A 24,408-nucleotide genomic window follows, 5' to 3' on the forward strand; every position below is an offset into this window, starting at 1 on the left:
GTGTCTGACACCTATGTTGCGTCACACTACAACACTGCTTGTTGGTAGGGGCACCTAGGTCACGAGAGTGCCAGTAACCCAGTGTCTGACACCTATGTTGCGTCACACGACAACACTGCTTGTTGGTAGGGGGCACCTAGGTCACGAGAGTGCCAGTAACCCAGTGTCTGGCACCTACGTTGCGTCACACTACAACACTGCTTGTTGGTAGGAGGCACCTAGGTCACGAGAGTGCCAATAACCCAGTGTCTGACACCTATGTAGCGTCACACGATAACACTGCTTGTTGGTAGGGGGCACCTAGGTCACGAGAGTGCTAGTAACCCAGTGTCTGACACCTATGTTGCGTCGCATTACAACACTGCTTGTTGGTAGGGGGCACCTAGGTCACGAGAGTGCTAGTAACCCAGTGTCTGACACCTATGTTGCGTCGCATTACAACACTGCTTGTTGGTATGAGGCACCTAGGTCACGAGAGTGCCAATAACCCAGCGTCTGATACCTGTGTTGCATCACACTACAACATTGCTGCCCGGAAGGAGGCACCTAGGAGGTCAGGAGAGTGTCAATAACTCTAGAGACAGAGTAGGTGGCAGTAGTGCCATGAACTAGACAGATTTCCGGAACTGTTGGTCTTGCAACTGCATCATCTGAGGAAGTGAAAACAATATAGTTACCCCTGTTGCATAATAATATACCCTTGTTGAATAATATAGTTACCCCTGTTGCATAATATAGTTACCCCTGTTGCATAATATAGTTACCCCTGTTGCATAATATAGTTACCCCCGTTGCATAATATAGTTACCCCTGTTGCATAATATAGTTACCCTTGTTGCATAATATAGTTACCCCTGTTGCATAATATAGTTACCCCTGTTGCATAATATAGTTACCCTTGTTGCATAATATAGTTACCTCTCTTGCATAATATAGTTACCCTTGTTGCATAATATAGTTACCCCTGTTGCATAATATAGTTACCTCTGTTGCATAATATTGTTACCCTTGTTGCATAATATAGTTACCCCTGTTGCATAATATAGTTACCCTTGTTGCATAATATAGTTACCCCTGTTGCATAATATAGTTACCTCTGTTGCATAATATAGTTACCCTTGTTGCATAATATAGTTACCTCTGTTGCATAATATAGTTACCTCTGTTGCATAATATAGTTACCACTGTTGCATAATATAGTTACCCCTGTTGCATAATATAGTTACCCTTGTTGCATAATATAGTTACCCTTGTTGCATAATATAGTTACCCTTGTTGCATAATATAGTTACCCCTGTTGCATAATATAGTTACCCTTGTTGCATAATATAGTTACCCCTGTTGCTTAATATAGTTACCCTTGTTGCATAATATAGTTACCTCTGTTGCATAATATAGTTACCCCTGTTGCATAATATAGTTACCTCTGTTGCATAATATAGTTACCTCTGTTGCATAATATAGTTACCTCTGTTGCATAATATAGTTACCTCTGTTGCATAATATAGTTACATCTGTTGCATAATATAGTTACCTCTGTTGCATAATATAGTTACCTCTGTTGCATAATATAGTTACCTCTGTTGCATAATATAGTTACCTCTGTTGCATAATATATTACCTCTGCTGCATAATATAGTAACTCCTGTTGCATAATATAGTTACCCCTGTTGCATAATATAGTTACCCTTGTTGCATAATATAGTTACCTCTGTTGCATAATATATTTACCTCTGTTGCATAATATAGTAACTCCTGTTGCATAATATAGTTACCCCTGTTGCATAATATAGTAACTCCTGTTGCATAATATAGTAACTCCTGTTGCATAATATAGTAACTCCTGTTGCATAATATAGTTACCCCTGTTGCATAATATAGTTACCCTTGTTGCATAATATAGTTACTCTTGTTGCATAATATAGTTACCTCTGTTGCATAATATAGTTACCTCTGTTGCATAATATAGTTACCTCTGTTGCATAATATAGTTACCCTTGTTGCATAATATAGTTACCTCTGTTGCATAATATAGTTACCCCTGTTGCATAATATAGTTACCCTTGTTGCATAATATAGTTACCTCTGTTGCATAATATAGTTACCCCTGTTGCATAATATAGTTACCCTTGTTGCATAATATAGTTACCTCTGTTGCATAATATAGTTACCCCTGTTGCATAATATAGTTACCTCTGTTGCATAATATAGTTACCTCTGTTGCATAATATAGTTACCTCTGTTGCATAATATTTAATATTGCACGCACGAATTCACGTGCACACAGTCTATCTTTAGTGCACACAGTCTATCGTTAGTGCACACAGTCTATCGTTAGTGCACACAGCCTATCTTTAGTACACACAGTCTATCGTTAGTGCACACCGCCTATCTTTAGTGCACACAGCCTATCTTTAGTGCACACAGCCTATCTTTAGTGCACACAGCCTATCTTTAGTGCACACAGTCTATCGTTAGTGCACACAGCCTATCTTTAGTGCACACAGTCTATCGTTAGTGCACACAGTCTATCTTTTGTGTGCACAGTCTATCTTTAGTGCACACAGCCTATCTTTAGTGCACACAGTCTATCGTTAGTGCACACAGTCTATCTTTAGTGTGCACAGTCTATCTTTAGTGCACACAGCCTATCTTTAGTGCACACAGTCTATCGTTAGTGCACACAGTCTATCGCTAGTGCACACAGTCTATCTTTAGTGCGCACAGTCTATCTTCAGTGCACACAGTCTATCGTTAGTGCACACAGTCTATCTTTAGTGCACACAGCCTATTTTTAGTGCACACAGTCTATCGTTAGTGCACACAGTCTATCTTTAGTGCACACAGCCTATCTTTAGTGCACACAGCCTATCTTTAGTGCACACAGTCTATCGTTAGTGCACACAGTCTATCTTCAGTGCGTGCAGCCTATCTTCAGTGCACACAGTCTATCGTTAGTGCACACAGTCTATCGTTAGTGCACACAGTCTATCGTTAGTGCACACAGTCTATCGTTAGTGCACACAGTCTATCGTTAGTGCACACAGTCTATCGTTAGTGCACACAGTCTATCGTTAGTGCACACAGTCTATCGTTAGTGCACACAGTCTATCGTTAGTGCACACAGTCTATCGTTAGTGCACACAGTCTATCGTTAGTGTACAGTCTATCCACAGCACAGTGCTATGAGAGGAGGAATATGCAATATGCAATACACATGACTCGATAATGTGTCATGTTCAGACAAGTGAGGAGGAAGGATGAAATCGAGTGAAAGTGAGGGTGAAAGTGAGGGTAAAACTGAGAGCCAAAGTGAGGGTGAAAGTGAGTGAAAATGAGGGTGAAAGTGAGAGTGAACGTGAGGGTGAAAATGAGGGCTTAGAAGATGCTATACAAATTGTTAAAATGAGAGGCTCAGAGTTTTGATAATGAGAAAGTGAGAGAGTGAAAGTTTTTATGAAGACGAGAAAGCAAGAGTGCAACTAATTAAGAGTGAAGGTTGGAAGAAAGTGTGAAAGTTGGAAGAGTGAAAGTTGGAAGAAAGTATCAAAGTTGCAAAGAAATGTCATAATTAAAGAAAGAATCAACACTGAAAGAAAGTTCCACCACTGGAAAAAAAAGAAAGTACCTGAGTAAGAAATACAAACTAAAACGAAATTCCAGAATGAGGTTACAGTGAACACTGGATAAGTGGAGCAAACCACTTAATAAATACCGGCCCCAGCGACCTGTCTCAGCCAGCTGGACTTGCCACTTACCCCCCACACAGCCAGCTGGCTCCAAGGCACTTAGCACCCCACACAGCCAGCTGGCTCCAAGGCACTTAGCACCCCACACAGCCAGCTGGCTCCAAGGCACTTAGCACCCCACACAGCCAGCTGGCTCCAAGGCACTTAGCACCCCACACAGCCAACTGGCTCCAAGGCACTTAGCAGCCCCCACACAGCCAGCTGGCTCCAAGGCACTTAGCACCCCACACAGCCAGCTGGCTCCAAGGCACTTAGCACCCCACACAGCCAGCTGGCTCCAAGGCACTTAGCACCCCACACAGCCAGCTGGCTCCAAGGCACTTAGCACCCCACACAGCCAGCTGGCTCCAAGGCACTTACCCCCCACACAGCCAACTGGCTCCAAGGCACTTACCCCCCACACAGCCAACTGGCTCCAAGGCACTTAGCACCCCACACAGCCAGCTGGCTCCAAGGCACTTAGCACCCCACACAGCCAGCTGGCTCCAAGGCACTTAGCACCCCACACAGCCAGCTGGCTCCAAGGCACTTAGCACCCCACACAGCCAACTGGTTCCAAGGCACTTAGCACCCAACACAGCCAACTGGCTCCAAGGCACTTAGCACCCAACACAGCCAACTGGCTCCAAAGCACTTAGCACCCAACACAGCCAGCTGGCTCCAACACAGCCAGCAAGAGGTCGAGCGTGAGGGAAGGACCTGGAGAATTAAGTAAAGGATGAATGGGTAGCGGAAACTAACATAGTGTTTTAGTAATAAGTCTTAAAGACTGACTGGCCAGCTGGTGCCGACTACAGCTGGTTTCATATCGATGAGTTATCGACTTTTACTGAAACTCTCACTCTCTTTATCTGGGTGTTTTCATCCCTCCCATTTAGTCTCCCTCTTTGTTCTCCATCTTTCGTGTTCCTCCTCCATCACTATACTCTTCGTGCAGAAGATGGTGGCAGCACACTGCGGATGTAGCCTATATCTTCCTTCACTCCAGACCCTCTACTTCCTCCCTCCCTCTATCATACATCTCTGTTTATCCTAGCGTTTTATTTGCTCTCTCCATCTCCCTTTCTTCCCTCTCGTTATCTAGCGACCTATTCCACTTCCGGCCCTATTTATATTTACACTACTTTTCGTGTGCGTGTGAATATGTGTATGTGTGAGTGTGTGTACTCACTTAATTGTGGTTGCAGGAGTCGAGACTCAGCTCCTGGCCCCGCCTCTTCATTGATCGCTACTAGGTCCTCTCCCTCTCTGCTTCCTGAGCTTTGTCATACCTCTTCTTAAAACTATGTATGGTTCCTGCCTCCACTACTTCACTTGCTAGGCTATTCCACTTCCTGACGACTCTATGACTGAAGAAATGTGTGTGTGTGTGTGTGTGTGTGTGTGTGTGTGTGTGTGTGTGTGTGTGTGTGTGTGTACTCACCTAGTTGTACTCACCTAGTTGAGGTTGCGGGGATCGAGTCCGAGCTCCTGGCCCCGCCTCTTCACTGATCGCTACTAGGTCACTCTCCCTGAGCCGTGAGCTTTATCATACCTCTGCTTAAATCTATGCATGGATCCTGCCTCCACTACATCGCTTCCCAAACTATTCCACTTCCTGACTACTCTGTGACTGAAGAAATACTTCCTAACATCCCTGTGATTCATCTGTGTCTTCAACTTCCAACTGTGTCCCCTTGTTGCTGTGTCCCATCTCTAGAACATTCTGTCTCTGTCCACCTTGTCAATTCCTCTCAGTATTTTGTATGTAGTTATCATGTCCCCCCTATCTCTCCTGTCCTCCAGTGTCGTCAGGTAGATTTCCCTTAACCTCTCCTCGTAGGACATACCCCATAGCTCTGGGACTAGTCTTGTTGCAAACCTTTGCACTTTCTCTAGTTTCTTCACGTGCTTGGCTAGGTGTGGGTTCCAAACTGGTGCTGCATACTCCAATATGGGCCTAACATTCACAGTGTGCAGGGTCCTGAACGATTCCTTATTAAGATGTCGGAATGCTGTTCTGAGGTTTGCTAGGCGCCTATATGCTGCAGCAGTTATTTGGTTTGTGTGCGCCTCAGGAGATATGCCTGGTTTTATACACACACCAAGATCATTTTCCTTGAGTGAGGTTTGTAGGCTCTGGCCCCCTAGACTGTACTCTGTCTGTGGTCTTTTTCGCCCTTCCCCAATCTTCATGACTTTGCACTTGGTGGGATTGAACTCCAGGAGCCAATTGCTGGACCAGGTCTGCAGCTTGTCCAGATCCCTTTGTAGTTCTGCCTGGTCCTCGTCCGATTGAATTCTTCTCATGAACTTCACATCATCTGCAAACAGGTACAATTTTGAGCCTATTCCTTCCGCCATGTCGTTCAAAAATACCAGAAACAGCACCGGTCCTAGGACTGACCCCTGTGGAACCCCACTAGTCACAGACGCCCAATCTGATACCTCGCCTCGTACCATGACTCGCTGTTGTCTTCCTGACAAGTATTCCCTGATCCATTGTAGTGCCTTCCCTATTATCCCTGCCTGGTCCTCCAGTTTTTTAATTAATCTCTTTTGTGGAACTGTGTCAAATGCCTTCTTACAATCCAAACAAATGCAATCTACCCACCCCTCTCTCTCTTGTCTTACTGCTGTCACCCTGTCATAAAACTCCAGTAGGTTTGTGAAATAGGATTTCCCGTCCCTGGAACCGTGTTGGTTGTTGTTGATAAGCTCATTTCTTTCTAGATGTTCCACCACTCTTCTCCTGATAATCTTCTCTATGACTTTGCATACTATACATGTCACTGACACTGGTCTGTAGTTTAGTGCTTCTTGTCTGTCTCCTTTTTTAAAAATTGGGACTACATATGGTGTCTTCCATACCTCAGGTAATCTCCCTGTTTCGATAGTTATGTTGAATGCTGTTGTTAGGGGTATACATAGCGCCTCTGTTCCTTCTCTCAGGACCCATGGACAGATATTATCCGGCCCCATCGCCTTTGAGATATCTAGCTCGCTCAGCAGCCTCTTCACTTCTTCCTCGGTTGTATGTATTATGTCCAACACTTGGTGGTGTACCCCACCTCTCCATCTTTCTGGAGTCCCTTCTGTCTCCTCTGTGAACACTTCTTTGAATCTCACGTTGAGTTCCTCAAATACTTCTCGGTCATTTCTTGTTGTCTCTCCTCCTTCCTTCCTTAGCCTGATTACCTGGTCCTTGACTGTTGTTTTCCTCCTGATGTGGCTGTATAACAGCTTCGGGTCAGATTTGGCTTTCGCTGCTGTGGGTGTGTGTGTGTGTGTGTGTGTGTGTGTGTGTGTGTGTGTGTGTCTGTGTGTGTGTGTGTGTGTGTGTGTGTGTGCGTGTGTGTGCGTGTGTGTGTGTTTGGGTATCTGTGTGAATGTGTATGTGTGTGGGGGTGCATGTTCTTTACAAGCCTGGTGTTTGTCTTGAGGTATAACGGTGTTTTATGTGAAGTGTCTTGAGCACACGCAGCTTGCCAGGCAGTTTGTTTTAAGGAATAGCATGGTGTAGTACACGTACACACACACACACACACACATACACACACACACACACACACACACACACACACACACACACACACACACACACACACACACACACACACACACACACACACACACACACACACACACACACACACACACACACACACACACACACAGAACCATACAACCTATCACACCATCCCAACACACACTACAATCTATACCCACAGCCTCTACCCAACACCGAGCTATAGAATCCCACAGTATGCCACCAGGTCTCCCACCCTCACAGGCCCCCCAAACCACAGTGTTGGAAAGGAAACTGAAGGTATGGTACACAAACGCTGATGGAATAACAAATAAGTGGGAGGAGTGGCATGAAAGAGTCAAAGAAGCATCACCGGACATCATAGCTCTCACAGAAACCAAGCTTACAGGTATGATAACAGATGCCATCTTTCCAACGGGATACCAAATCCTGAGGAAAGACAGAGGGAACAGGGGGGGTGGAGGAGTGGCGTTGCTGATCAAAAATCGCTGGAATTTTGATGAGCTGGAGAGAGGAGACAGCGGAGAAGAAAGTGATTACATAGTGGGAACACTTCACTCTGGAGGTCCCAAGGTGGTAATAGCAGTGATGTATAACCCACCACAGAACAGCAGGAGGCCAAGGCAAGAGCACGACGAGAGCAATAGAGCGATGGTTGACACACTGGCTAGAGTGGCCAGAAGAGCTCATGCATGCAGGGCAAAGCTCCTGATCATGGGTGACTTTAACCACAAGGAGATCGATTGGGAGAACTTGGACCCACATGGGGGCCAAGATACATGGAGGGCTAAGATGATGGAGGTGGTACTGGAAAACTTCATGTGCCAACACGTAAGGGACACTACAAGAGAGAGAGGAGAGGATGAACCAGCAAGGCTGGACTTAGTATTCACCTTGAGTAGTGCAGATATCGAGGACATCACATATGAAAGACCCCTTGGGGCCAGTGACCATGTGGTTTTAAGCTTCGAATACACAGTAGAGCTACAAGTGGAGGGAGAAGCAGGAAGGCCAGGACGAATGAAGCCAAACTACAAGAAAGGGGACTACACAGGAATGAGGAACTACCTGAACGGGGTTCAGTGGGACAGAGAACTGGCAGGGAAGCCAGTTAATGAGATGATGGAATATGTAGCAACAAAATGCAAGGAGGCTGAGGAGAGGTTTGTACCCAAGGGTAACAGGATTAATGAAAAAGCCAGGATGAGCCCATGGTTTACCCAAAGGTGCAGGGAGGCAAAAACCAAGTGTGCTAGGGAATGGAAGAAATATAGAAGGCAAAGGACCCAAGAGAATAAGGAGAACAGTCGTAGAGCCAGAAACGAATATGCACAGATAAGAAGGGAGGCCCAAAGACAATATGAAAATGACATAGCAGCGAAAGCCAAATCTGACCCGAAACTGTTGTACAGCCACATCAGGAGGAAAACAACAGTCAAGGACCAGGTAATCAGGCTAAGGAAGGAAGGAGGAGAGACAACAAGAAATGACCGTGAAGTATGTGAAGAACTCAACAAGAGATTCAAAGAAGTGTTCACAGAGGAGACAGAAGGGACTCCAGAAAGACGGAGAGGTGGGGCACACCACCAAGTGCTGGACACAGTGCACACAACCGAGGAAGAAGTGAAGAGGCTTCTGAGTGAGCTAGATACCTCAAAGGCAATGGGGCCAGATAACATCTCCCCATGGGTATTGAGAGAGGGAGCAGAGGCGCTATGTGTACCCCTAACAACAATATTCAATACATCTATCGAAACAGGTAGATTGCCTGAGGCATGGAAGACAGCAAATGTAGTCCCAATCTTTAAAAAAGGAGACAGACATGAAGCATTAAACTACAGACCAGTGTCACTGACATGTATAGTATGCAAAATCATGGAGAAGATTATCAGGAGAAGAGTGGTGGAACACCTAGAAAGGAATGATCTCATCAACAGCAGCCAACATGGTTTCAGGGACGGGAAATCCTGTGTCACAAACCTACTGGAGTTCTATGACATGGTGACAGCAGTAAGACAAGAGAGAGAGGGGTGGGTGGATTGCATTTTCTTGGACTGCAAGAAGGCGTTTGACACAGTTCCACACAAGAGATTGGTGCAAAAACTGGAGGACCAAGCAGGGATAACAGGGAAGGCACTACAATGGATCAGGGAATACTTGTCAGGAAGACAGCAGCGAGTCATGGTACGTGGCGAGGTGTCAGAGTGGGCACCTGTGACCAGCGGGGTACCGCAGGGGTCAGTCCTAGGACCAGTGCTGTTTCTGGTATTTGTGAACGACATGACGGAAGGAATAGACTCTGAGGTGTCCCTGTTTGCAGATGACGTGAAGTTGATGAGAAGAATTAACTCGATCGAAGACCAGGCAGAACTACAAAGGGATCTGGACAGGCTGCAGACCTGGTCCAGCAATTGGCTCCTGGAGTTCAATCCCACCAAGTGCAAAGTCATGAAGATTGGGGAAGGGCAAAGAAGGCCGCACACGGAGTACAGTCTAGGGGGTCAGAGACTACAAACCTCACTCAAGGAAAAAGATCTTGGGGTGAGTATAACACCAGGCACATCTCCTGAAGCGCACATCAACCAAATAACTGCTGCAGCATATGGGCGCCTAGCAAACCTCAGAACAGCATTCCGACATCTTAATAAGAAATCATTCAGGACCCTGTACACCGTGTATGTTAGGCCCATATTGGAGTATGCGGCACCAGTTTGGAACCCACACCTAGCCAAGCACGTGAAGAAACTAGAGAAAGTGCAAAGGTTTGCAACAAGACTAGTCCCAGAGCTAAGAGGTATGTCCTACGAGGAGAGGTTAAGGGAAATCAACCTGACGACACTGGAGGACAGGAGAGATAGGGGGGACATGATAACGACATACAAAATACTGAGAGGAATTGACAAGGTGGACAAAGACAGGATGTTCCAGAGATTGGACACAGTAACAAGGGGACACAGTTGGAAGCTGAAGACACAGATGAATCACAGGGATGTTAGGAAGTATTTCTTCAGCCACAGAGTAGTCAGTAAGTGGAATAGTTTGGGAAGCGATGTAGTGGAGGCAGGATCCATACATAGCTTTAAGCAGAGGTATGATAAAGCTCACGGCTCAGGGAGAGTGACCTAGTAGCGATCAGTGAAGAGGCGGGGCCAGGAGCTCGGACTCGACCCCCGCAACCTCAACTAGGTGAGTACAAATAGGTGAGTACACACACACACACACACACACACACACACACACACACACACACACACACACACACACACACACACACACACACACACACACACACACAAACACACACACACACACACACACACACACACACACACACACACACACACACACACACACACACACACACACACACACACACACACACACACACACACACACACACACACACACACACACACACACACACACACACACACACACACACACACACACACACACAAACACACACACACAAGAAGCGGTATGATAAAGCTCATCGAGAAGGAATAGTGACCAAGTAGCGACAAGTGAAGAGGCGGGGCCAGGAGCTGTGATTCGACCCTTGTAACCACAACTAGGTGACTACACATACTGGAAAACACATTTCTCCGGTTGGAGAGCAAGAACTACCTCCAGTGCCTGATTACAGTGAGGGAAGTACCTGCTTATAGTGAGGGAAGTACCTGCTTATAGTGAGGGAAGTACCTGCTTATAGTGAGGGAAGTACCTGCTTATAGTGATGGAAGTACCTGCTTATAATGAGGGAAGTACCTGCTTATAGTGAGGGAAGTACCTGCTTATAGTGAGGGAAGTACCTGCTTATAGTGAGGGAAGTACCTTCTTATAGTGATGGAAGTACCTGCTTATAGTGATGGAAGTACCTGCTTATAGTGAGGGAAGTACCTGCTTATAGTGAGGAAAGTACCTGCTTATAGTGAGGGAAGTACTTGCTTATAGTGAGGGAAGTACCTGCTTATAGTGATGAAAGTACCTGCTTATAGTGAGGGAAGTACCTGCTTATAGTGAGGAAAGTACCTGCTTATAGTGAGGGAAGTACCTGCTTATAGTGAGGGAAGTACCTGCTTATAGTGATGGAAGTACCTGCTTATAGTGAGGGAAGTACCTGCTTATAGTGAGGGAAGTACCTGCTTATAGTGAGGGAAGTACCTTCTTATAGTGAGGGAAGTACCAGCTTATAGTGAGGGTAGTACCTGCTTATAGTGAAGGCAGTACTTGCTTATAGTGAGGGAAGTACCTGCTTATACTGAAGGCAGTACCTGCTTATAGTGAGGGAAGTACCTGCTTATAGTTATGGAAGTGCCTGCTTATAGTGAGGGAAGTACCTGCTTATAGTGAAGGCAGTACCTGCTTATAGTGATGGCAGTACCTGTTTATAGTGATGGAAGTACCTGCTTATAGTGAGGGATGTACCTGGTTATAGTGAAGGCAGTACCTGCTTATAGTGAAGGCAGTACATCCTTATAGTGAGGGAAGTACCTGCTTATAGTGAGGGAAATACCTGCTTATAGTGAGGGAAGTACCTGCTTATAGCGAAGGCGGTACCTGCTTATAGTGAAGGCAGTACCTGCTTATAGTGAGGGAAGTACCTTCTTATAGTGAGGGAAGTATCTGCTTATAGTGAGGGAAGTACCTGCTTATAGTGAGGGAAGTACCTGCTTATAGTGATGGAAGTACCTGCTTATAGTGAGGAAAGTACCTGCTTATAGTGAGGGAAGTACCTGCTCATAGTGAGGGAAGTACCTGCTTATAGTGAGGAAAGTACCTGCTTATAGTGAGGGAAGTACCTGCTTATAGTGAGGAAAGTACCTGCTTATAGTGAGGAAAGTACCTGCTTATAGTGAGGAAAGTACCTGCTTATAGTGAGGAAAGTACCTGCTTATAGTGAGGGAAGTACCTGCTTATAGTGAGGGAAGTACCTGCTTATAGTGAGGGAAGTACCTGCTTATAGTGAGGGAAGTGCCTGCTTATAGTGAGGGAAGTACCTGCTTATAGTGAGGGAAGTACCTGCTTATAGTGAGGGAAGTACCTGCTTATAGTGAGGGAAATACCTGCTTATAGTGAGGGAAGTACCTGCTTATAGTGAGGGAAGTACCTGCTTATGGTGAGGGAAGTACCTGCTTATAGTGAGGGAAGTACCTGCTTATAGTGAGGGAAGTACCTTCTTATAGTGATGGAAGTACCTGCTTATAGTGAGTGGGAAGTACCTGCTTATAGTGAGGGAAGTACCTGCTTATAGTGAGGGAAGTACCTGCTTATAGTGAGGGAAGTACCTGCTTATAGTGAGGGAAGTACCTGCTTATAGTGAGGGAAGTACCTGCTTATAGTGAGGGAAGTACCTGCTTATAGTGATGGAAGTACCTGCTTATAGTGAGGGAAGTACCTGCTTATAGTGAGGGAAGTACCTGCTTATAGTGATGGAAGTACCTGCTTATAGTGAGGGAAGTACCTGCTTATAGTGAGGGAAGTACCTGCTTATAGTGAGGGAAGTACCTGCTTATAGTGAGGGAAGTACCTGCTTATATTGACAGAAGTACCTGCTTATAGTGAGGGAAGTACCTGTTTATAGTGAGGGAAGTACCTGCTTATAGTGAGGGAAGTACCTGCTTATAGTGATGGAAGTACCTGCTTATAGTGAGGGAAGTACCTGCTTATAGTGAGGGAAGTACCTGCTTATAGTGAGGGAAGTACCTGCTTATAGTGAGGGAAGTACCTGCTTATAGTGATGGAAGTACCTGCTTATAGTGAGGGAAGTACCTGCTTATAGTGAGATAAGTACCTGCTTATAGTGAGGGAAGTACCTGCTTATAGTGAGGGAAGTACCTGCTTATAGTGCGGAAAGGACCTGCTTATAGTGAGGGAAGTACCTGCTTATAGTGAGGGAAGTGCCTGCTTATAGTGAGGGAAGTACCTGCTTATAGTGAGGGAAGTACCTGCTTATAGTGAGGGAAGTACCTGTTTATAGTGAGGGAAGTACCTGCTTATAGTGAGGGAAGTACCTGCTTATAGTGAGGGAAGTACCTGTTTATAGTGAGGGAAGTACCTGCTTATAGTGAGGGAAGTACCTGCTTATAGTGAGGGAAGTACCTGTTTATAGTGAGGGAAGTACCTGCTTATAGTGAGGGAAGTGCCTGCTTATAGTGACGGAAGTACCTGTTTATAGTGAGGGAAGTACCTGCTTATAGTGAGGGAAGTACCTGCTTATAGTGAGGGAAGTACCTGCTTATAGTGAGGGAAGTACCTGCTTATAGTGATGGAAGTACCTGCTTATTGTGAGGGAAGTACCTGCTTATAAGAACATAAGAACATAAGAACGAAGGAACACTGCAGAAGGCCTACTGGCCCATGCGAGGCAGGTCCAAGTCTCCTACCGGCTTAAGCCAATGCACCCAACCTAGTCAGGTCAGGTCACATTGACTTAAGGGAGGAACACGGCAACCGACCTGGTAGCACAAGCTATCAGGTCTAACTCACACCCACCCACATCCACTCATGTATTTATCCAACCTATTTTTAAAGCTACACAACGTTCTGGCCTCTATAACTGTACTTGGGAGTTTGTTCCACTCATCCACAACTCTATTACCAAACCAGTACTTTCCTATATCCTTCCTGAATCTGAATTTTTCCAACTTAAAACCATTGCTGCGAGTCCTGTCTAGGCTAGATATTTTCAGCACACTATTTACATCCCCTTTATTTATTCCTGTCTTCCATTTATACACCTCAATCATATCCCCCCTAATTCTACGTCTTTCTAGAGAGTGCAGATTCAGGGCCCTTAGTCTATCCTCATAGGGAAGGTTTCTGATACATGGGATCAACTTTGTCATCCTCCTTTGTACATTTTCCAGAGAATTTATATCCATTCTGTAATAAGGTGACCAAAACTGTGCAGCATAATCTAAATGAGGCCTAACCAAGGATGTATAGAGTTGAAGAACAACCTGAGGACTCCTATTATTTATGCTTCTTGATATGAAGCCAAGGATTCTATTAGCTTTATTGCGAACACTTATGCACTGTTGTCTTGGTTTCAGATCACTGCTAACCAGAACTCCTAAATCTTTTTCGCAATCCGTAATATTAAGATCTACATTATTTAGTTTATATGTGGCATGGTTATTGTCCTGTCCAACATTTAGAACTTTGCATTTGTCTATATTAAACTGCATCTGCCACCTCTCCGACCACTGCATCAGTCTATTCAAATCTTCCTGGAGTGCTCGAATGTCCTCGTCAGAATGAATTCGACGGCCTATTTTGGTGTCATCGGCAAACTTGCCGATGTCGCTCTTTATGCCCTCATCTATGTCGTTTATGTAGATTGTGAACAGCAGGGGGCCCAACACTGACCCCTGTGGAACACCGCTCGTGACACTTCCCCACTCTGATTTCTCCCCATTTATGCAAACTCTCTGCTGCCTATTTGTCAACCATGCCTCTATCCAGGAAAAAATTTCTCCTCCTATTCCATGTGCTTTAATTTTCCTCAATAGTCTCTGATGTGGGACCCTGTCAAAAGCCTTACTGAAGTCCATATACACAATATCATATTCATTACCATGATCTACCTCCTCAAATACCTTAGTGAAAAAAGTTAATAAATTCGTAAGGCAGGAACGCCCCTTTGTAAAACCATGCTGAGATTCGTTGATTAATTTATGCTTTTCAAGGTGGCTACGAACTGCCTCGGCAATTATTGATTCCATAAATTTTCCCACTATGGAGGTTAGGCTTATTGGTCTATAGTTCGAAGCTAAGGACCTGTCACCTGTTTTGAAAATAGGTATCACATTTGCCATTTTCCACTTATCTGGCACCATGCCAGTTTGTAGTGATATGTTGAAAAGATTAGCCAAAGGTGTGCTAAGCACCTCTTTACATTCCTTTAGAACCCTTGCATACAGTTCATCAGGGCCTGGGGATTTGTTAGGTTTTAATTTATCTATTTGCCTAAGGACCATGTCACTTGTGACCCTAATAGTGCACAGTTTATTATCGTCCTGTTCTACATAATTTATCATTACTGGAATATCGCTGGTATCCTCCTGTGTAAAAACTGAGAGGAAGTATGTGTTAAAAATTCTACACATTTCCTTATCACTGTCAGTGAGCTGACCCGAGGAACTTTTGAGTGGGCCTATCTTGTCCCTGATCTTACTTCTGTATACCTGAAAGAATCCTTTTGGGTTAGTCTTCGATTCTCTTGCAACTTTAACCTCATAATCTCTTTTTGCTTTTCTAATTCCCTTTTTTATTTCTCTCTTTAACTGAATATATCGATTTCTCAATTGCCCCTCTCCTCTTTTGATTTGCCTATATATGCCTCTCTTTTGACCAATCAGATATTTTAATCTATTGTTCATCCATTTAGGATCATTTTTGTTTGATCTGATTTCCCTATTTGGAACATAATTTGACTGAGCAGCTAGAACTATGCCCTGGAAAGCATCATATCGGCAACCATCACCACCTACCTGACCCTTAGTCAGGTCATTCCAGTTCAGCCCACCTAAGTAATTTTTCAGTCCTATGAAATCAGCCAAGCGAAAGTCAGGGACGGAGACTTGATTGCCATTATTAGGGGAATTCCATGATATATTAAAACTGAGTGATTTGTGATCACTTTCCCCAAGCTTATAGTGAGGGAAGTACCTGCTTATAGTGAGGGAAGTACCTGCTTATAGTGAGGGAAGTACCTGCTTATAGTGAGGGAAGTACCTGCTTATAGTGAGGAAAATGACTGAGAAAATTAAAAATACAATAATTTCTAGAATTAATGGAATTAATAAAATTTCTAGAATTAATTTAAAATTAATAAATATCTCAATAAAATCTATAAATAAAAATACAAAGTAAAGTCTGGTATTATCGGTGATAGATACGCTAGTATAATTACTATTATTATAATTATTGTTGAAAAGTAAAGACTCGACTAATTATGGTATATTTTAGACTTTATTATCTTGCTAGAAAGTCTTAGAACTTTCAGACTTTATTACAGTGCTAGAAAGTTTTTGGAATTTTCAGGCTTTATTACAGTGCTGGAAAATTTTGGAACTTTCAGACTTTATTACAGTGCTAGAAAGTTTTTGGAATTTTCAGGCTTTATTACAGTGCTGGAAAATTTTGGAACTTTCAGACTTTATTACAGTGGTAGAAAGTCTTAAACTTTCAGACTTTATTACAGTGCTAGAAAGTCCTAAACTTTCAGACTTTATTACAGTGCTGGAAAGTCTTAGAATTTTCAGATTTTATTACAGTGCTAGAAAGTCTTAAACTTTCAGACTTTATTACAGTGTTATAACGTCTTAGAACTTTCAGACTTTATTACAGTGCTAGAAAGTTTTGGAACTTTCAGACTTTATTACAGTGTTATAAAGTCTTAAAACTTTCAGACTTTATTACAGTGCTAGAAAGTTTTGGAACTTTCAGACTTTATTACAGTGCTAGAAAGCTTTGGGAACTTTCAGACTTTATTACAGTGCTAGAAAGTCTTAAACATTCAGACTTTATTACAGTGTTATAAAGGCTTAGAACTTTCAGACTTTATTGCAGTGCTAGAAACTTTTGGAACTTTCAGACTTTATTACAGTGCTAGAAAGTCTTATAACTTTCAGACTTTATTACAGTGTTAGAAACTTTTGAAACTTTCAGACTTTATTACAACGCTAGAAAGTCTTAGAACTTTCAGACTTTATTACAGTGCTAGAAAGTTTTGGAACTTTCAGACTTTATTACAGTGCTGGAAAGTCTTAGAACTTTCAGACTTTATTACAGTGCTATAAAGTCTTAGAACTTTCAGACTTTATTAAAGCGCTAGAAAGTCTTAGAACTTTCAGACTTTATTACAGTGCTGGAAAGTCTTAGAACTTTCAGACTTTATTACAGTGCTGGAAAGTCTTAAACTTTCAGACTTTATTACAGTGCTAGAAAGTCTTAAACTTTCAGACTTTATTACAGTGCTAGAAAGTCTTAAACTTTCAGACTTTATTACAGTGCTGGAAAGTCTTAGAACTTTCAGACTTTATTACAGTGCTATAAATTCTTAGAACTTTCAGACTTTATTACAGTGCTAGAAAGTCTTAGAACTTTCAGACTTTATTACAGTGCTAGAAAGTCTTAGAACTTTCAGACTTTATTACAGTGCTATAAAGTCTTAGAACTTTCAGACTTTATTACAGTGCTAGAAAGTCTTAGAACTTTCAGACTTTATTACAGTGCTATAAAGTCTTAGAACTTTCAGACTTTATTACAGTGCTGGAAAGTCTTAGAACTTTCAGACTTTATTATAGTACTAGAAAGTCTGAGACGTACTCAAGATTGTCTTCAGAATGGAACTGAAGGATCAGTTTTGTCCCACATCACTGACGAATCTCTCAGACTTTCAGACTGCATAGCGGACTTAGAAACCTTAGAATTAGAACAAAGAAAATGGCGGGGGGCGGGGGGCGGGGGGCGGGGGGCGGGGGGGGCCGGACGGGGGGGGGGAATACTAGAACGCAAAGGTTGGAAGTGAGTTTGCATGGGGAACTAATGAACGTTATTAGAATTAAAACGTATTTGTAAGTTTTTCTTAGATGGGAGAGAGATTGGTTTCTACGTTGTAGGGACGACACGCAACACTCACACGCAACACTCACACGCAACACTCACACGCAACACTCACACGCAACACTCACACGCAACACTCACACGCAACACTCACACGCAACACTCACACGCAACACTCACACGTAACACTCACACGTAACACTCACACGTAACACTCACACGTAACACTCACACGTAACACTCACACGTAACACTCACACGCAACACTCACACGTAACACTCACACGTAACACTCACACGTAACACTCACACGCAACACTCACACGTAACACTAAACACTCACACGCAACACTCACACGCAACACTCACATCCAACACTCACACGTAACACTCACACGCAACACTCACACGCAACACTCACACGTAACACTAAACACTCACACGCAACACTCACACGCAACACTCACACGCAACACTCACACGTAACACACACGTAACACTCACACGTAACACTCACACGTAACACTCACACGCAACACTCACACGTAACACTCACACGTAACACTCACACGCAACACTCACACGTAACACTCACACGTAACACTCACACGTAACACTCACACGTAACACTCACACGCAACACTCACACGTAACACTCACACGCAACACTCACACGCAACACTCACACGCAACACTCACACGCAACACTCACACGTAACACTCACACGTAACACTCACACGTAACACTCACACGTAACACTCACACGCAACACTCACACGCAACACTCACGTAACACTCACACGCAACACTCACACGTAACACTCACACGTAACACTCACGCTTAACACTCACACGTAACACTCACACGTAACACTCACACGCAACACTCACACGCAACACACACACAGGCAACGCTCACACACGGAACACACACACACACGTAACACTCACACAGGCAACACTCACACGCAACACACACACAGGCAACACTCACACGCAACACACACACACGCAACACACTCAACACACTCACACAGGCAACACACACGCTCATTGCACACTCGCAACGCACACACAGGCAACACTCACACACGCAACACACACACAGGCAACACACACGCTCATTGCACACTCGCAACGCACACACAGGCAACATTCACACACGCAACGCTCACATGCAGCACACACACAGGCAACACACACAGGCAACACACACAGGCAACACACACAGGCAACACACACACACACACACACACACACACACACACACACACACACACACACACACGCAACACTCACGCAAGCACTCTGGTAACAGGAGCAACAGTCACGAAGGTCTGACCCGGAATTAGTAATTGGGATGTGATCAGAGTGGAATGTTGCTATCACGCTTGAATCTGCAACATGACACGCGAGATATTAAAATCTGTAATGAACGCATCACGCACTTGCGACGTTTGCTGCTGCTGCTGCTGCTGCGCCGGGGGCAGCGCGGGGGCGGCAGCGCTGCTGCTGCTGCTCTGCTGCTGCTGCTGCTGCTGCTGCTGCTGCTGCTGGCGGCTGCTGCTGCTGCTGCTGCTGCTGCTGCTGCTGCTGCTGCTGCTGGGTGTTGCTGCTGCTGCTGCTGCTGGTTGCTGCTGCTGGGTGCTGCCTTGCAGCTGCCTGCTGCTGCTGCTGCTGCTGCTGCTGCAAACGGCAGGCGGCGGGGCTGCTACTGCTGCTGCTGTGGCTAGCTTGCCGCTGCTGCTGCTGTTGCTGCTGCTGCTGCTGCTGCTGCTGCCTGCTGCTGCTGCTGGCAGCGGGAGCACCTTGCTGTGGCAGCTGCTAACTGCTGCTGCCGCAGCGCTGCTGCTGCGCTGCTGCTGCTGCGGGTCAAATGACTGCTGCTGCTGCTGCTGCTGCTGGCTGCTGCTGCTCTGCTGCTGCTGCTGCTGCTGCTGCTGCTGCTGCTGCGGCTCAAGGGTATCCTTGCACAGACCTGAAATCAACTTGGACAACTTCTACTAGTGAGAACGGCTGGATTTGAGAGGGACCTTACCTCCCAACGACTTCATTCTTACCTCTACTAGTGGCCTACATCTCACCTCTTGGCGGTATATAAGGCTCCATCCTGTCACTTCAACTCCATATTGTTTCAGACTATGGAACAATAGTCATCTCCAGACTGAGGGACTGACCACCTCAAAACTTTAAGGGTGATGGACTGATTACATCGTCTTCAAGCATCTTCTGTTTCTATCAACTTTTCTGTACTCGACTGAAGAAGCCTACTGTGTAGGCGAAACGTTTCGAAATAAAGAAACCTAACTGTTGCATATGTGTCTTACCTAATAACCCATGATAACTCTGTTAACCAACCCATGATAACTCTGTTAACCAACCCATGATAACTCTGTTAACCAACCCATGATGTCCCTGTTAACCACCCATGATGTACCTGTTAACCAACCCATGATAACTCTGTTACCCAACCCATGATGTCCCTGTTAACCACCCATGATGTCCCTGTTAACCAACCCATGATAACTCTGTTACCCAACCCATGATGTCCCTGTTAACCACCCATGATGTACCTGTTAACCAACCCATGATAACTCTGTTACCCAACCCATGATGTCCCTGTTAACCACCCATGATGTCCCTGTTAACCACCCATGATGTACCTGTTAACCAACCCATGATAACTCTGTTACCCAACCCATGATGTCCCTGTTAACCACCCATGATGTACCTGTTAACCAACCCATGATAACTCTGTTACCCAACCCATGATGTCCCTGTTAACCACCCATGATGTCCCTGTTAACCAACCCATGATAACTCTGTTAACCAAGCATGATGCCCCTGTTAACCAACCCATGATGTCCCTGTTAACCACCCATGATGTCCATGTTAACTAACCCATGATGTCCCTATTAACCAACCATGATATCCCTGTTAACCACCCATGATGTCCATGTTAACTAACCCATGATGTCCCTATTAACCAACCATGATATCCCTGTTAACCAACCCATGATGTCCATGTTAACTAACCCATGATGTCCCTATTAACCAACCATGATATCCCTGTTAACCACCCATGATGTCCATGTTAACTAACCCATGATGTCCCTATTAACCAACCATGATATCCCTGTTAACCACCCATGATGTCCATGTTAACTAACCCATGATGTCCCTATTAACCAACCATGATATCCCTGTTAACCAACCCATGATGTCCCTGTTAACTAACCCATGATGCCCCTGTTAACCAACCATGATATCCCTGTTAACCAACCCATGATGTCCCTGTTAACTAACCCATGATGTCCATGTTAACCAACCCATGATGTCCCTGTTAATCAACCCATGATGTCCCTGTTAACTAACCCATGATGCCCCTGTTAACCAACCCATGATGTCCATGTTAACCAACCCATGATGTCCCTGTTAACCAACCCATGATGTCCCTGTTAACCAACCCATGATGTCCATGTTAATCAACCCATGATTTCCCTGTTAACTAACCCATGATGCCCCTGTTAACCAACCCATGATGTCCATGTTAACCAACCCATGATGTCCCTGTTAACCAACCCATGATGTCCCTGTTAACCAACCCATGATGTCCATGTTAACCAACCCATGATGTCCCTGTTAACCAACCCATGATGTCCCTGTTAACCAACCCATGATGTCCCTGTTAACTAACCCATGATGTCCCTGTTAACCAACCCATGATGTCCCTGTTAACCAACCCATGATGTCCCTGTTAACCAACCCATGATGTCCATGTTAACCAACCCATGATGTCCCTGTTAACCAACCCATGATGTCCCTGTTAACCAACCCATGATGTCCCTGTTAACCAACCCATGATGTCCCTGTTAACCAACCCATGATGTCCCTGTTAACTAACCCATGATGTCCCTGTTAACCAACCCATGATGTCCATGTTAACCAACCCATGATGTCCATGTTAACCAACCCATGATGTCCCTGTTAACCAACCCATGATGTCCCTGTTAACCAACCCATGATGTCCCTGTTAACCAACCCATGATGTCCCTGTTAACTAACCCATGATGTCCCTGTTAACCAACCCATGATGTCCATGTTAACTAACCCATGATGTCCCTGTTAACCAACCCATGATGTCCCTGTTAACTAACCCATGATGCCCCTGTTAACCAACCCATGATGTCCCTGTTAACCAACCCATGATGTCCATGTTAACCAACCCATGATGTCCCTGTTAACCAACCCATGATGTCCATGTTAATCAACCCATGATTTCCCTGTTAACTAACCCATGATGCCCCTGTTAACCAACCCATGATGTCCATGTTAACCAACCCATGATGTCCCTGTTAACCAACCCATGATGTCCCTGTTAACTAACCCATGATGCCCCTGTTAACCAACCCATGATGTCCATGTTAACCAACCCATGATGTCCCTGTTAACCAACCCATGATGTCCCTGTTAACCAACCCATGATGTCCCTGTTAATCAACCCATGATGTCCCTGTTAACCAACCCATGATGCCCCTGTTAACCAACCCATGATGTCCCTGTTAACCAACCCATGATGTCCCTGTTAACCACCCATGATGTCCCTGTTAACTAACCCATGATGCCCCTGTTAACCAACCCATGATGTCCATGTTAACCAACCCATGATGTCCCTGTTAACCAACCCATGATGTCCATGTTAACCAACCCATGATGTCCCTGTTAACCACCCATGATGTCCCTGTTAACTAACCCATGATGCCCCTGTTAACCAACCCATGATGTCCATGTTAACCAACCCATGATGTCCCTGTTAATCAACCCATGATGTCCCTGTTAACCAACCCATGATGTCCCTGTTAATCAACCCATGATGTCCATGTTAACCAACCCATGATGTCCCTGTTAACTAACCCATGATTTCCCTGTTAACCAACCCATGATGTCCCTGTTAACTAACCCATGATGTCCCTGTTAACCAACCCATGATGTCCCTGTTAATCAACCCATGATGTCCATGTTAACCAACCCATGATGTCCCTGTTAACTAACCCATGATTTCCCTGTTAACCAACCCATGATGTCCCTGTTAACCAACCCATGATGTCCATGTTAACCAACCCATGATGTCCCTGTTAACTAACCCATGATTTCCCTGTTAACCAACCCATGATGTCCCTGTTAACTAACCCATGATGTCCCTGTTAACCACCCAAGAGACAGCAACCAACCACACACAGGCCAGACTGATAAATAATGAATGACTACCTGGAGTATACCTGGAGTATACCTGAAGTATACCTGGAGTATACCTGGAGTATACCTGAAGTATACCTGAAGTATACCTGAAGTATACCTGAAGTATACCTGGAGTATACTTGGAGAGGGTATTCAGGGGTCAACGCCCCCGCGTCCCGATCTGTAACTGATACTATATCCTGTAGAAACGCATAAATTATCGCAGTTCTAAATGAAACTTGCCCACTGGACCTTATTTTTAAGTGGGAGGAAACTGAGCACGTGAGATCTAGTTCGTAAATTAAATCAAATATTTTTATTCCCAGCTTCTCAAGCAGCGGCCTACCACAGTATCGGCAAAATTTTCAGTACCTTACCATCACTAAATTTCAAGAATCACGGTACTTTTTAGGGATGGAGTTGATTGGATTTTGGTGGAAGGGACGAGTTGACGTCAACTCGTAGATGATATGTGATTGAAAGATCATTTTATAGATAAGATACCTGGAGTTTACCTGGAGAGAGTTCCGGGGGCCAACGCCCCCGCGGCCCGGTCTGTGACCAGGCCTCCTGGTGGATCACAGCCTGATCAACCAGGCTGTTACTGCTGGCTGCACGTAAGCCAACGTACGAGCCACAGAACTTTTTTTAAGCACGGTACAACTTAGCGCATCACGAAACTTTGTGACTTAACACAGTGCAATACAGTACAGCATACAGCTGTATAACTTAACACACAGCACAACTTAGTAGAGTTTAACACATCACAACTTAGCAGTTTAACACAATACCACATTTCAACTTAACATGATGCAACATCGTGCAACTTATCATAGCTTAGCACACAACTTAGTTCAACACAGACCTAAGTTACCAACATCAAGGGACACGTCAGAGCTTAGGTTTTGAACACAGTTTTCTTTTTGTGTTCAGTTTATGGTAACATTGGTGCAACCAGTGGTACCATAATGGAGGTCAGTAGTGCCAGGGAGAGCAGTGGTGCCAGACTGGAGGGTCGGACACCCACTGGTAGACGTGTAAACACGGACTGCCGTTGTCATGGTAATGGTTCCCTCATGGCTGCCAATGAATGCTGTTGTGACTACTGTGTACTAGCCTGTAAGTGGTTGAAGGGGTCGATTCACAGCTCCTGACTCCTCTGTGTGTGTAGTTACTAGTTTTTAAAGTCACTTGTAGATAGACACTTGGTCTGTTGTGGGGGGAGTGTGTGTGTGTGTGCTAATGTGTATCGGTGTGGGGGTGTGGGTGTACTCACCGATTTGTACTCACCTATTTGTGGTTGCAGGGGACGATTCATA

General features: G+C 44.7%; 1 protein-coding gene across 2 annotated transcripts in view; it reads right to left on the reverse strand.

Moving 5' to 3' along the window:
- The window catches only part of LOC128693090 (importin subunit alpha-3), a 44,188-nt gene extending 20,066 nt beyond the window's left edge, over positions 1–24,122 (reverse strand). The window contains exons 1-2 of one of the 2 annotated variants that reach the window (XM_070094344.1): positions 23,955–24,119; positions 1–650 (exon numbers count right to left, since the gene is read on the reverse strand). The exon at positions 1–650 is cut by the window's left edge and continues 852 nt beyond it. The gene's annotated coding sequence lies outside the window, so the exon portion shown is untranslated. Of the gene's footprint in view, positions 651–23,954 lie in introns of both variants that reach the window. The other variant, XM_070094345.1, reaches the window with a different exon arrangement.
- Positions 24,123–24,408: the final 286 nt, after the last annotated feature.

This window comes from Cherax quadricarinatus, chromosome 45 (genome assembly GCF_038502225.1).
Source record: "Cherax quadricarinatus isolate ZL_2023a chromosome 45, ASM3850222v1, whole genome shotgun sequence".
NCBI classification, from domain to species: Eukaryota; Metazoa; Arthropoda; class Malacostraca; order Decapoda; family Parastacidae; genus Cherax; species Cherax quadricarinatus.